This window comes from Ambystoma mexicanum, chromosome 4p (genome assembly GCF_040938575.1).
Source record: "Ambystoma mexicanum isolate Mex_15411 chromosome 4p, UKY_AmexF1_1, whole genome shotgun sequence".
NCBI lineage: Eukaryota > Metazoa > Chordata > Amphibia > Caudata > Ambystomatidae > Ambystoma > Ambystoma mexicanum.
In genome coordinates, this window is record NC_090927.1 from 503,837,860 (window position 1) to 503,850,780 (window position 12,921).

General features: G+C 39.3%; 1 long non-coding RNA gene across 1 annotated transcript in view; it reads left to right on the forward strand.

The window, feature by feature from the left end:
* Positions 1-12,921, forward strand: part of LOC138452602 (uncharacterized) — a 257,833-nt gene that overhangs the window by 169,192 nt on the left and 75,720 nt on the right. The window lies entirely within an intron of this gene.

Here is a 12,921-nt window from a genome sequence, read left to right on the forward strand (position 1 = left end):
AACTAATAGCTAAAAGAAAACTTTTGTCAAACCTAACACAACTAATGCACGTCCATTCAGTTTATACGCTTTCTTCAATTTATCAAGTTTGTAATAATAGTAGTTAATTATCAATGACCTTTATGAATGCTATCAAGGCAAATATTAGAGCTTTCCCCTGCCCTAGCATCATTCTATCCCACAGATTCTCCATACAATCATCAAAATTAACGTTAACAAATTGCATCAAAAGATTTGTTCAAACATTTTTTAAATGGGGACACTGCAGAACTAGATGTTTTAACGTCTCTCCAGCTTCTTTGCAGTTGTCAAATCAACATTTTGCACTCAATATTGCAGATTTTGACATACCCCAGTGTTTAATCCTTTCAAGAGTGTGAATCTGATTCAGTTTGAATCTCATATATATCATTTGTGCGGTGCTACAGGGGAAAATTGAAAGATATAAACAGCACCCATCCCTTTTTCCGTGAGGATTTCGCATACTCTTTGTAAGTCTTAAACTTTGACAGTTCATCAATGGTGACAATCCAGTCTCTCTCAAAAAGCTTTTATTTTTACATAGCCTGGACGCATATTACACCCAATTAATTGAGAATTTGTTTCATTCTTGCACCGTATGCCATAAGTGAGCTAGAGCTGCAGCTATTAATCATAAGACTAAGATCCTGTTTTAGTGAATTACTCTGAGGATTAGTGATCTTACTATAATTTGATAAAAGTCTCCATTCCCATCTATACATTCATGTTGGATGATACAATTGGGAATGGAGATGGAAAGGTGAAGTGCTGATTTTATCATTTTTCCCTGTATTGAGTCTAGTTGACATTTCACATTACATAAACATATGTCCAAACAGTACAATAGAACGGGTTCCACCTTTAAAGTAAAGAAATCCAATAGTGGAATCAAAGAAAATCTGCAATACCTTGCAAATATGACTTTCAGCTGGTTCAAAAGTGGTCTTGCCTTGGAATGAACATAGTCTACGCAATCTTTAATGGTAGAAGAATTACTCAGCCTATATCCAAGATATATGAATTCCACTGGCTGATTAATCACATCACCATCTATGTTCCAAGAATACTTTTTACATTTTTTACCAGCATTGAAAATCATAATGTTTGTTTTGGAGGAGTTAGGTTTCACATTTTTTTTTTTTTTTTAATTAAAATGTTTTGTTTGATTTAACAAACTTTTCATTTGTTCATAAATCTAAGTAAAAAGGAAATTATCGGCCACAGGTTCACGTTGTTCACATTGCTCCTCTGGATTTTCGGTAATAAGATCATTCCAGAATTTAATCACAGTAAATATTAATCGTTGGTTACTTCCTTCGAGGAGTTCCGCCCATCTTTCTTCTGTTGTTGATGGCTTTTCGGAAATTTTAAAGAAGTCTTTGTATAAATCTCTTTTCGATTTCAAGGCTGGGCATACCATGATCAGATGAAATAGAGTTTCTGGTCTCACTAAATTACAGAATCGACAGGCCTCAGATTTCTTAAGAGGTTTGGCTATCAAGGCTTGGTATTCGCGAGTAGGCAATATATTTAATCTAAATCGCAGAAATAAATTGCGAAACTTACAGCTGGAAAACTGTACCAGATATTTAGGTAATTGATTAAGTGCCCTCACCTCTGTTTCTGCATGAAGATGCCGTTTGTACTTTTTCTGTAATTCCAGTGTTCTTAGCCAATCGTTCGTTTGTAGTGTCCGTTTTGCATATTGTGGTCTATTAAGTAGCAATTCGTCTGAGATGGCTTCTATTTTCATTTTTGCCTTAATTTCGTTAACCCATTTCTGTAATGCGTTCAATCGGAAAGCGTCCTTTATTTCTTTTAGGATTTCCAAAGCTGGTATTTCATCATCAGACATAATTTTTCTTAACAAGTCCAGTTGTTTCCATAGCACTATTGACTGTACCGATTGTAAGGCTAACTCAAATCTTAATCTGTTCATTGGAAATGTTTTGGGCAAGGCAAGTGTCTTCCTCCAGAACAGTGCCTCATAATAGGGCCATCTCATTATTTTTTTATTAATTAGCGTCTCGCTTGCATATGTTAAGATTGGGATTACTTTTTGTTTGTACAGATGAATTGTTGGTTTTACTGAATAAGTCCCGTATTTTAAATGGAAGAAACGACCTTGGCTTGCCAAAGTTCTTGCTTTTGCTTCAATGTGTTCTTGCCATTCTGTTTCGTTTTCTGAAGGATTAATTATAACTCCTAAGTATTTGATTGTCTTGATTGTCGCAATCTGTTGATTTCCTATCAGAATTTTTACGTTTGGTTGCCTTTTGGTTTTCAAGTTAATCAGCTTCATAATTCTGGTTTTATCGGTGTTGATTTGCAGCTTATTGTCCATCATATAGTCTTGTGCTTTACCCATTGTCCGCTGCATTCCTTGCACTGTTTTGTCTAAAATGATAATATCGTCTGCGTAAATTAACGTTTGTATAGTTTCGCTATTGATTTTTGGAGGGTTCGCCACGGTGTTTAGAATTTTTTTGCCGAAATCATAAGTAAAAAGATTATAAAGACACGCAGCCAATGGACAGCCTTGCTTTAGGCCGTTGTCTACTGAGATCGCATCAGTCAGTCTTCCTTCTTTGGTCAATCGAACACATATTGAGGTATTTGAATAAAGCTCTTTAATTGGGTTCAGAATATTTGTGGGGCAGCCCCAATTTCTTAATTTAACCCATGACAGTTGTCTATTCACTGAATCGAAGGCAGTTATTAGGTCTATAAAGGTGCCATAGAGTTGTTCAGATTTAGCCATTGCTTCATGTTTCAACATATTCAACAGTAGGAGGTTGACATTAGTACCTATATGTTTGACAAATCCTGTTTGTCTTTTGGCTTTTTTGTTGTTATCTTTTACCCATTGATTCAACTTTGTTTGCAGGAAACCAGCAAATAATTTCCCCAAGGGATCTAGTAAAGCTATCGGTCTGTAATTGGCCGGATCTTTTCTATCTCCCTTTTTGAAAATTGGAATCAAAACTGCTGTAGTCCAAGTCTGAGGTATCTGTTGGGTCTTTTTAATTAAGCATAATAGATGACTCATAAAGTTGGCCCACTGGTCCAGGGCGGCTTTTAAATCGATATTTGATAAACCATCAGGTCCTGGGGCTCTCGATGATTTGAGTGAGTTTATGGTCTTAATGATGTCTTCCTTTTCCCATTTAATGTCCCACGGGTCTTCGTTTGCTTCTCTTACATTCATAACTGTTTGTACCGACTTTTGGTATAATGCTGAATAATGGTTCATCCATCTCTTTGCATCCACTTCTTGAATCAACTTTTGACTTGTCGCTGATACATTCAACAATGACCATAGTTGTCTCGTATTTTTTTCTTTAAGTGCTGTCAAAATCGCTTCTGCATCATTCTGCTTTATTGAAGCTTTGATACCTTTAATTGCATTGGAATATTTGGTCTTTTCTTTTTTTATTTCTATTTCAAGATTAGGTGTTTTGGATTTTCTCAATTTCCGTAGCGCTTTGTAGTGCTGTTTTTTTTTTGTTTGGGCTTCGATATTGAAAGAGTGAGGGTGTGCTGGTTTTTGGTTAATCTTTGTAGTCTTCTGTTTATATTTTTCAAGGATCCAGCCATACTCCATTTTGATGATATCTTGAATTGGTGCACCTTCAGTGAAGCCCGAGTGGAGTCAAGGGTGAGCTATTGTCTGCTGTGCGGCTGTTCTACTGTTCTACTCGAACTACTGACCTTTTGCCTACGAGGAGCTCCGCTTGAAAAAATCTGCACCCGCATCCGCTCCGAATCGCGTAAGCCTCACCGGCCAGCTGTGAGCAGTTGAAGCGAGCGGGATCTTGTTGCTACACGTGACTTGCATCACGTGATTTGTGGAAGCCACGCCCCCTGCTGCAAGCCTCAAAAGCAGTTCAGCTTGACCCTTGTGGCGTGAAGCCCGAGTGGAGTCAAGGGCAAGTTGTTGTCTGCTGTGCGGCTGTTTTACTGTTCTACTCGAACTACTGACCTTTTGCCTACGAGGAGCTCCGCTTGAAAAAATCTGCACCCGCATCCGCTCCGAATCGCGTAAGCCTCACCGGCCAGCTGTGAGCAGTTGAAGCGAGCTGGATCTTGTTGCTACACGTGACTTGCATCACGTGATTTGTGGAAGCCACGCCCCCTGCTGCAAGCCTCAAAAGCAGTTCAGCTCGACCTTGTGGCGTGAAGCCCGAGTGGAGTCAAGGGCGAGCTGTTGTCTGCTGTTTGCGGCTGGTTACGGCAGGAAGTACTGATCAAACCAGGTAATTAATCCACTCAGTGACCCTAGGTTGCTTTTGGTGAAGACTCTTAGCAATGGAACCTCAAAAACCAAGAACTAGGCTACAAGGGAAGTTAGAGGAATCCCTTGCACACTTACCCGTAAACCCCGTTACCCAGATGACAATGGAGGTAAACACGCCACCTGATGATAACACGGCAGACCAATCACTTAGAGCAAGAAACATTGAGACAGAAATTAAATACAAAACCACTATTGACAGAAGGAAATGTCCCACAGTCGATAAAAGGGCAGTTGCCGTTGAATGATATGATAGCTGCAAAACTAGCAACTAGCACTAATACTGCACAAAAAACGATTGCATTGAAAAGTCAAGAAAAGGCCACCTGGGTCCCGATAGAGCCAATCAGCCTAAAAACAGAAGAAGCAAGGAAATCGATACAAGGTGAGAGATGTATGTCCCAGATGACGCCAATTCATGGTACATCACAACCTGATCACTGAACAGGGAAAAATCGGACAAAAGAAGATGACGAAAAGAACTCCTTTACCCCGTCCTTACAAGACAGAGCCAAAGCGGCCAGGTTACATTGGCAGAAAACATACACATCATCACGCTCTAAGAGCATCGATCGCAATAAACATAATGCACTTAGATGCGCCCGACTATCTCTGGACATCACTGAAATTGATGCCATTATGGAGTCACAGGAATAAAGAAATGAAGTCTTTGACGGAGCAATTATGCCAATACATCTCAAAAATATCCAGACATCCACCCCAATTGTACGGCCAAGATCCATCTCACCTGGTGACAAAAACACAACCTCATTGTCCAAAGAGGCACACAATCCTAAATTGGGAGATTATGAACCCGCTGCCTCACAGCTACCACGGAATCAGCAATCCCCCGTACCGGAAGTCCAACAAAGGATACCAACAACTATGCTAGATTTACAAAATACATTGGTAGCCGTGCTGTCGACAGCAATGATTCCGTTTTTAAAGATTCAGGAATACACGGTTGACGCTACAAAAGATCAGGCAACACTCCTGGCAATGATAATTATGAAACAAACATACATGGAAACATTCATAAATACTATGCAGGAACGGCTAAAACAAGAAGCCGAAACATCGAGAATTTGGCAAACACGATTGGCGGATGTAGCTAGAGCCGACCGGGCAGACAAACTGAATCTCCTCGAGACAGTGTCAATCATTACTAAAAAAATGATGGATGACAAAACGAAAAAACAGGGACTCATGATGGAACTAAAACAATATGCAACAATCCAGACACAAACCGAAGTTTGTAACAATAACAAAGAACACAAAGTAGATCAAAACTGCCAATATGAAAGACAAACTCTCTCGACTATCCCAGTAAATTTCCCATTACTGACACATCCACGCTCCATCGAACCACCCCCTTTGATATATTTGATCTCTCAAAGCGTGAAATGGTGGGTCAAGATTTAATAACGAATCCAAAGTCTAAGAAAAAAATGGCAAAAAAAATCCAAAATGGATCTCGTGCATTTCGGAGGAAAATGAAGACAATACAGAAAACTTTACCTGATGAAGCAAAGAATATTAATAACCATTCTATGCTAAAACAAAAAGGTACTCAACAAAAAGTGAGTGAAAAGGAAAGAGTGGTAATTCAAAAAGAGCAGACCAATTCAGTTACCACCGCTACATCGGAACCATTGGATGCCCTGCTGGAAATAATAAATAAAAAAACACCCAGTCAGGTGGAAAAACCTATTCCAATAATAGACTTATCAACTGCTGATGAGATGAGTGCCTATATCTCTATATCAATCAATTCACAAGATCTGACGCTGATAGTAGTCGATGAATATAAAGACTCGACAGGAGAACAAACCCTGTCTGAAGCGGAGGAGGAAGAAGTACCGAGTATGGACCTAGAATACTCAATAATATCTAATGATGAAGCAGAAACAGAAATTGAAGAGCTCAGCCAAAATACCCCGATCCCGCAAAAAAGTCCCACATTAGTGAGACCAAAATTTATAAACCCACAGAAGATAACTGCTGCCTATAGAATAGCTCTATTTCCATCAACACCTATTACAGACGATACAGTAATAATTAATAGAGCCAATATTCTACGATTATTCAAAGCAATCCCACAGGTGGAGAAATTAAAATCGGATGATCTAGATCTAGTTCTCTTTCCAAATAAGCAACATATGGAAGAGGTGCAAATTGATTTTTGCAAGCAAGAATTAATGCAAATGGTTCTAGCAAATAAACATCAGTTTGAGAAACTAGGATTTGGAATAAAGGAAATCTTTGTCTCACGGGCCTTAGGTGAAAAAAAAACAAAAAATCTAGCCCCATTTAACAATCTGAAATCCAACTTTAATGAGGACCGGATTAGACGGATCAAACCTGCTACAAAGCAGAACAACCATAGTCCAAGGTTACTTCCTCATGAAGATTCGCACTCACAACCGATATGGCGTGATTTCCGCGACTCTCCACAAAGTGAATCAATCATGAAGAAAACCTATCTATAACAACGAAATAAGAATGAAGCACAGAAATGTACCATCTCCCTAGGAACATGGAATACAAGGGGGAATAAACATCTCCTAGAAAAACAGTCAGAATTTCTAGAGAATCTGGATATCATTTGTTTACAAGAAACATGGCTAAGGGAAGAGGTGATTTGTGAGGGGTACAATACATTAATGAATCCGGCGATATCAAGCCAACAGGGTTGACCCGCAACAGGAATGCTGTTACTTTCAAAAATATATCCAAATTGGTCAATCATTGCTAGTAAAAACATTCATCCGTGGGCTCAATATCTAACTATTAAAATGACAACACCCAACAAAGAGGAAACATTGACCGCCTTGGATGATTTGTTGATATCCATAGTTAATATATATTGGAACCCTAATGCAATGTCAGAGAAGAAATTTATTGACGTGATATTTGAAGAATTGGACAACATAGCAATTGCTAATAGTGACATGGAAATAATCCAGATCGAATGGTCTACCAAACCAGCCACTAACCGATGCCTAACTCTACCGGTCCTTGAGCTAACAAATGGGTTGAATAGACTCAGGATTAAACAAATTGTTTTGCATATTCAAGAAACATTTTCAATTTTCTTTGTAGGCCGGCAGGAGTCAAGTCAAACAATACAATATCGTCTGCAAATGCTATCCAGTTCAATCTTAAGGAACATAATCGTGCAGGCAAAGTTTCATTATATTGCGATATTTTGTCTAAATCGCTGAGATATACATTAAACAAGGTTGCAGCATCGTTACATCACTGCTTTAATCCCAAATATGATTTCACTAATTCGGTGACTGCTCCATTCTTTTTGAATCTTATAAGAGGTATTTAAACCGGAATACCAATTTTATACATCTTTGTCCACAGTAAATCACGTACCACCATATCGAAAGCAGCCGTCATATCAATTGATACCATATAAAGAGTGCTTAGTTCTTTTGCTTTCGTGCCTGCGAGTAGGTAGGCCATGATAGTTGCATTCAAAGTACTACTCATGGCTTTTCTAAAGCCAATTTGGGATTTGGAATATACCTTAAGAGCATCCAAGTGTTTATCCAATTCAAAAAGAACCAGAATAGAGAAAATGTTTGCTGCCGCATCAGTTAATGATATAGGCCGAAATTAGCAGGACATGATGATCTCCTTTCTTAAAAATAGGTATAAGAATAGCAGAAACCCGGGATTCTGGTAGACTTCCTGTGCTCAGATTCTTATCTAACTTAATTTTCAGTATACCGGCCCAGAATTTCACATCTGCCTTGTATACGCACAATGGAATTTGATCTGAGCCCGCTGCTCTGGAGTTGTATAGTTTGTTAATACCCTATTCAATGCCTCCAATCGTCCAATTAAACATTGATGATGTGGTGCTTGATGGAATGTTAAATTTAATATGGTCAAAACGCATAGGTAATTCATATTTGGAGCCAAAAAAGGCCCTACATGTATCAGCTGAGATAATAGTATTTGAATTACTACAGCTGTTAACTTGATTGTTCTTAATTGTAGACCATACACATCTACTATTATGCTTACAAAGCTCGCTAATCATATCACTATTTTGATGGTTATATTTTAAAATGTGTAGTTCTTTGATCTTATTCTTGTAAGTTTGAGTAATTCTTTTCAAATATCTTATTTGAGACATTTTAATATTGTCATTCTTCGATTTTCTTAGATCTCTATTTTTCTTTCTTTGTAGACATTTAATCTCTAAATCAAATGGGTGCCGGGTATCAGTAGAATTAACTTTTTGTTTACTCAGGAAATATGAAAGCGTGTTTTCAATAGCTTCCACCGTATATCTATCCCAAATGTGTGGGTCTTTCCATTCTAAACAATTGAAATCCTCCCTGCGATGTAATTCATTAGATACTCTTTGCATAAGTTTCCTACATAATAAGGGATTCCATCTTAACGAGGTTTGAGTGGACTTAGTCCCCAATACAGATAGTATTCAGTTCATTAACCTTGAGTGCTTTGTATTCAATTTGTAATACTAATTGAATAGGTGCGTGATCACTTCTGAAAAAGTCATTGATAGCTGCTCAATCGATCTTACTTAATAAAGGATCTGAAATACAAAAGTAATCGATCATGAAGCATGATGAGCCTCTTTGCCAAGTGTAATCAATGGTTGATTCGCGATATTGGACAAATGACATTTCCCAATCAGAAAAAGAAACTCGCCATTTGTCTCCCCTTTGTCGCATCATAGATGTTCTTACTGAATGCTTTTTGTTCACCTCTTCTGAAAATGTATTACATAATGCATTGAAGTCGCCCCCCCATAATTACTTCAAAGTTAGCATTAAGGGCAAGTACGTATTCCAAACAGCCATCAATTTCATCAAAAACCTCATCAGTAGTGAATTTTAATGGATTCCAGTATAGACAAATCAATAGAATCCGATTACATTCCACATTCTTTAAGTCCATCATAACAGCCAAAATTTGAGCAGATGCATAAATCATTTTAGAATAACAGTCGATGGACTTTTTTATACTAATAGCTAGACCACCGAAGAGACGCCCCTCCAATCCTTTGCGAGCAAAAGGACAATAAGTGCAATAATCGGATATTACTAGTGCATCTAATTTCATGGTCTCCTGTAAGAAAATAATATCTGGTGCATCATTCGATGAAAAGGATGAAACCCATTTTAGAATATTTAAAAAAACCACATGAGTTCCATGAAATGACCTTAAATTTCTGCTTCACTTTGCTCTATGCTATTTTTAGCGTGGGATTTGCAGAAAAAAATGTTTGTAATAGAGGTTCTATCCATGCTAAGTTGGAATTCTTGCGAGCAATAGATAAAAGTTGGGAAATACATGCGTTTTCACCTTGAGAGTTAGCGGGTTCTCCACTTGAAATCACAGTTTGCGAAATTTGCATGTACTCAAGAAATTCTTCGGCTATTTTTACATCGTTAAAAGTGCGTAGAACAAAACACATATTGGCTAATCCTTGTCAGAATGACCAAATAAGTTTCAAAACATGTTCTGAAAATAGGTGACATGTCATCTTATTATTGTTGTGGGATGCTAATGCAATTTTATCAAAATCATTGGAGGAAAATAATCTTAGCGGTGAATCCTATAGATTAAATCTAACAAATACCTCCTGTTTATTCGCTCCTGCCCTAAAATATCTTTTCGACCTTCCAACCCCATTATATCAAATCCATTTGTTGAGACGCCTGTTGACTGACTCTCTTGATGATTTAACAATGCTTGATTTTCATTAGGTCCATTAGGATATATATTGTTTGAGGTTGATTGCGTATTTGCAGATGGAAAAGAGTTTAGGATTTTTGATGGTCCTTGATTCATATCCTGTCTTTGATTGTGATTACTCAAAATCTTTCCAGTAGGCAAACTTTCGGGAGGCTTAGAAGTAAATTTTGAAATCTTTAGTACATATATTACCCTTTCAACTGATAAAATGCCGTCGTGTAGTGCTTTTTCAAGTTCACAACATACACCACTAACCCCTTGCTGCACCTCCGTGCTGGTATTACTTTCCTCGGAATGAGTCAATAATTTGCATTTCCCGGCCCTTATCTTGACGACAGGTAAGCCAGAATGTACGTTGTTCAAGCAGTTTGAGTCTTTCTCCGAGTTCTTACATATTTCTGAATACAACTGCCATTGGTGTTTACCAACGGTAAGAGTGTTACCGTTAGAAAACATTTTGTTTGTACTCTCGTTAACTAATTTGGTCATCGTGGTGCACTTCCATCACTCGGGAAAAATTTTGAAAGCAAATTCTGAGGTTTTGAAGTTCCCTTCACCATCATTAGCCAATAGAGTAATTTTCTTTATACACTGGGGTACAGATCGCCATCTTTATGGGACCCTTCAGAATTTGCAGACGTTGTTGAATGCTCTATCGCCACCTTCACCAATTTCTGTCCCTTGTAATCATCTTTAACACCACCCCCTTCCATACACAGATGTAACTGACTTTCTTTAGAGCATAGTATAGTGTCTTCGTCCCCGTTTATCAGGGGGTGTGGATTTGACAAATTCTCTTCTGCTGTATTCAATTGCTTATTCTTTGTTGTTTTTAATTTTTAATTGGCAGATCGTCTCTTTTTTTCCCCACGTTTAATTGCGCGTTGGTGAAATTTTCGATGGCGCCTAGATAGAAAACCTTGTTTCGACATCAGAGATTCTGGCTGAAATACTATCTTATTTTGTTGCTCACCAATATTTGTTAGCTCTGTTAGACTATCAAGTAACTCGTCACTTTTGTTCCCTGATTCGTAACTTTAAGTTTGACAATGCTTACATCGATTTTTAAATCATCTAGATTAGTATTCATTATACCAATTGCATTTAGAATATTGTCCAATACCTCGTTTAATTCAGATTTTTGAATTGCCAATTCCTGTTCATGGGTTACAGATGGCGTCAGAGTCCACTGCGTCCCCTGCTAATGAGTAATCATTATTTTTGGTTGAACTACCCTGCAGCATTCATTCATATGAGAGTCCCTCGCCATAATATATCCATCCAATCTGTTTAGTTAAGTCATGATTTCCTGAATGTTGTATTTAATGTCACGTAATTCTAAGTGTGTTAAATCGTGACCTTTGTCCAATAAATCAAGAATTTAGATAATGACAGGAAAAGTATTTTGTTCATTGGAAGCAGGAGAGATAACTGGAGTGTTATCAAAACCAGTTGCTTGTGATGAATTGGAATTAGCACTCATCTTGTTGAGTCCCGAATTAGTCATGCCATTCCCCTTATTCCCATAGTTGTTGGAAAAGGGGTCTTTTATACTTTCCAACACATTATATGAGGAATTCGGGGAGTACATGTTACGCTCACCTGGCTCCCACAGAGGCGTCGATCGGAACTGGACAGCTGTGGTCTCCACCAATGTGACGCATAGGGCCGAGATGACGGACTGGACTGGCCCACCTAGCTTCGTTTGCTTGGCCAGTAGGGATATTCTTCTGCAAATGGAGAAAGGGAATTAACCACCCATGGAGTTGAGCGTAAATCCCCCAACCCCTGCTGTTCTCCCCACAGATCACCTTTGATGTCCCCTCTTATAGTCTCACCTGATGGTTTGAAAAGATGAGCTCTCCATCCTGCATTGAGCACAGGGGCATGTTGATAACCAGTTGCTTCACTGGCTCGAAGGAATTGGTGAGTTCCAGAACAATGTTGACTCCGAGATTCCCGGCAAGACGCCGTAAGTATAAAGTTCGTAAGAGTTCAAATGCCTGACTTTCACTCTTGTCCGATTCCTTGCAGGTTGCAGCTTGACCCTAATGAAGAGTTCCTTTGTTTCACCTTGCTGTCCTTTTGTTTCCCCTTAGGAGCCGGGGTTCGGCGAAGATGCAGTGGAAGCTGCGCCGACCCGTGAAGAGGAATAGTACCCCCGGTGGTAAAATCAGGTAAGTCTATGGGGGGTAACTAATATTCCTCTGTGTATTCCCTTGGCTCACCTTGCTGTTCTTGTCTTCTCCTTAGGTGCCGGAGTGCGGCGGGAACATGCAGGAGGATGCGGTAGAATGTGAAGATGCTGCAAAGGCCGGTGAGTTCAGCGCGGCGCTGCAGCAGGCGAGGCGACGCACATAAATAGCTTCTCTCTTCCAGCTGGAAGGCGCGATGGATCGGAAATTCAGGTAAGGATCAAAGGTATTGCTCTTGTTCTAACCTTTTCTCCTTCTTTCTCCCTTTTTCTAGGAGCTTCAAACTCGAGGCGGGCGTGGCAGAAGGCTGGATGCAGACTTGCAGGCACGGTGAGCGTTACGCTGCTGGATGCAGAATAACGCGAAGGGTGTGCTGCTCTTCGGGCATGGTTTAAATAGCCTTCAAAGTAGTCCCAGGTAAGTATTCCTCCCCAGCCCCACCCGGGTAAAATATAGTCCCTAAGTAAAGTAGTCCCTTCCAAGCCTCTTTTAGCTTGGAGCTCTTGCAGCATGGTCTGCAGCATGGTCTGCATCAGGTAAGTTTTAATCTATGAGCCTGGCACCTATGGCGCCAAGACTGACTCTCCATATGAGTCTGGCTTGCTTGGGATAACTTGATGCCTGCTTCCGGGGTTGCTGGACTTGGTCTGGGTCCCCGGGGGTAGG